Source organism: Muscardinus avellanarius, assembly GCF_963383645.1.
Source record: "Muscardinus avellanarius genome assembly, chromosome: 3".
NCBI lineage: Eukaryota > Metazoa > Chordata > Mammalia > Rodentia > Gliridae > Muscardinus > Muscardinus avellanarius.
In genome coordinates, this window is record NC_137788.1 from 39,847,183 (window position 1) to 39,850,296 (window position 3,114).

Below are 3,114 nucleotides of genomic sequence, written 5' to 3' on the forward strand. Positions count from 1 at the left end.
GAATTAAACATTGGCACTGGAATACCCAGCCTCACCAAGGTAAATTAGAAGGAAAAAAGTGCCCAAATACATTTACTGGACATAGCGGGAAATTATACAGAAATATAACACAGGGTCATGCATCTCCAGGACTCAAAGAGGGGGCACTGGGCACGGGCAGCAGGCAGAGGGGGGGGGGCACTGTCCCTCCGGCCCTGACTTTGCATGCAGCCCAGTGTCGACACTTGTCCCACCTCTTCATTTGAGCGCTGCAAGCCGGGTGCAGAGTGGGCAGATTTGGGTTTCTGCTCCTTCTCTGCCCCACAGCCCATGCTCTGCGGTGCTGACAAGCAAAACAGCCAACAGGCAGGCGTGTGAGGGAGCAGCAGGAGAGCCAGCGGCACTGTGACTCACAGGGGATGCTCAGACATGCTTATGGCTCTAGCTAGCAAACCCTGTTGGCGGCAATTTATACTTGCTCTTTACCACAGCAGGGCTGCGAGCCCCCTGTGAAGCAGCACACCTCTGGGCATTGCCGCATACTCGATATTAGATTGTATGGCTTCACACACAAAGATGGAGTACCTGGTCTATTCTGCATGGATCTCAGTGGAAGAGGGCACGCCAGAAGGGACAAAGGGCTATGACTTTCCTTGCAAACACAACTTGTTGAAGTAGAGTTGTTTTTTTGAAGCTAGGAAGGAAAAATGTAGGAAGGCAGTGATGTGAAAAAAACACACTTAACTTCCCTGTTTTCACAGCGGGAGGTGGGGAGTGGGGTGCGGCGTCATAATCTCCCCATCTTAGGTGGGCCACACACTCTCATTTTATCACCAAGAATCACTAGCAGGGCTGTGGGATCTTAATTCAGTAGGTATCCGATCACTAGAGAAATGCTTTCTCAGATGCAAGCCCCACAACTGGGCTGCACCTTGGCCTACCTGCTTCCCCAGGCCAAGGAATTCTTAGGTATCATGCCCGGTTCAAAAAGCACTTGCCCATTTGCAGCTCCCTGATAACTCCAGATGAGTTAGGGTCGTGCAAATGCTCTAGAGTCAGCTGGGCACTAGGCAGATACTGGACGGCATCACTGTACAGAATGAGCAGCTGGTGCTCCGTCCTCTGCCCCACCCTCTATGAGAAGCTCTGTGTCAGGGCTGATTTCACTTGTGTTTTGAGCGTTTCCTGGGTTCCTGAGGCTGAGACTGTCCCCTGTGCACCTCTATCTCTCCTGTAACTCAAGTTACAATTGCCAGACACACAATGGTCCTCAGAAACTGTGCACTAAAACAGAAATGATATACACAGTTAGGTGCAGCGCGTGTGGCAAAGGCCCTCCAGGCACCCTGTGCGTATTCTGAAAGAAATGCAGCTGAAGACAGCACAGGAGAATACTCTCTGGTCTATGAATTTGGTTCAGGAATGCAACCAACCAATTCTCTGGCACACTTCCTCTTCAAAAAGGCCCTATGACACAAAAGCTCCTTAACTTTCTCGCCAGAAGCCCAGTTTTCGCTAAAGGATTGGGCAATGTGGCTGTTATTTTTTGAGGAGGAACTGAGCACTTTCCAGTTTCCCGACAGACCCCAGCTGGTCTGGAGGCTCCCAGCACTTCCGCTGCCTCCAGCCCTTGCCTTCTTCTTGGGCAGACTCACAGGCCCACATCTGTGTGTGTCGGTGGAAGTGACGCTGGAGAGGAAGCATGGTGCTGACATGGAAGACACGAGAGCTTGGTGTTAGGACCAAAGTACAAGTCCTGGTTCACACATTACCAGACAGCACCAAGGACAAGTTACTTTGCCTCTTGGAGTTTTGGTCTTTTCATCTATAGAATAGGCTTAAAAATTATAGCTGTTCAGTCCATCTCACAGGTTGCTGCCAAGAACCCAACGACACAATTAATACAAATGTGCTTCACGCTGGGATGGCAGAGCATGCCCGTAACCCCAGTACTTGGGAGGCAATGGCAGGAGGAACATAGTTTTTTTTTTTTTTTTTTGGTGGTACTGGGGTTCCTGGAAGCCCTTCTACCTCCGGGCTACACTCCCAGACCTCTTTTTACATTTTTATTTGGAAACAGGGTCTCCTAAGCCAGCGCATGCGGCTGGCTTCGAACCTGCGCGATCCTCCTGTCTCTGCCTCCCAAGCGCGGGGATTACAAGCGTGTGCCACCACGCCTGGCCAGGAACATAGGTTTGAAAACAACTCTCAGCAACCTAAGGAGGCCCTGTTTCAAACTAAAAAATAGGTCTAGGGGTGTAGCTCAGAGGCAGAATGACCCTGGGTTAAATTCCCAGTACCAAAAAAAAATATGTTTCAAAAAACATGCTTGTAATCCCAGCATTTGGGAGGCTGAGACTGGAGGACTGGGGTTTGCAGACAGGCTTAGCTACTTAATGAGGCCCTCTGCAACTTAGTGAAACCCTGTCTCAGAATAAAGAATGAAAAATAGGGCAGGGGGTGTAGCTCGGAGGTCGGATGCCCCTGGGTTCCATCCCCAGACTTGCAAAACAAACAAACAAACAAACAAACAAACAAACAAACAAACAAACGTATGTGAAGCTGGGCATGGTGGTACATGTTTATAATCCCAGTACTTGAGAGGCTGAGACAGGAAGATCACAGGTTTGTGGCCAGCCTCAGATACTTAGTGAGGCCCTTCACAACTTAGTGAGACCCTGTTTCAAAATAAGGAATAAAAAGCCGGGTGTGGTGGCGCACGCTTGTAATCCCCGCGCTTGGGAGGCAGAGACAGGAGGATCTCGCAGGTTCGAAGCCAGGCGCGTGTGCTGGCTTAAGAGACCCTGTTTCCAAATAAAAATACAAAATAGGTGTCTGGGAGTGTAGCCCGGAGGTAGAAGGGCTTCCAGGAACCCCAGTACCACCAAAAAAAAATAATAATAATAAAAAAAATAAAAAAATACCCAAAATACCCTCAAATCAACACAGTGGGAGAAAATTTGTGCCAACTATTCCTCCAATAGCCAAATAATATCTACAATATACAGAGAACTCAAGAAACTCACCACTAAGAAAACAAATAACCTAATCAATAAATGAGCAAGTTAACTAAACAGATACTTGACATAAGAAGAAATTCAAAAGGCCAATACATGTATGAAAAAATGTTCAAAA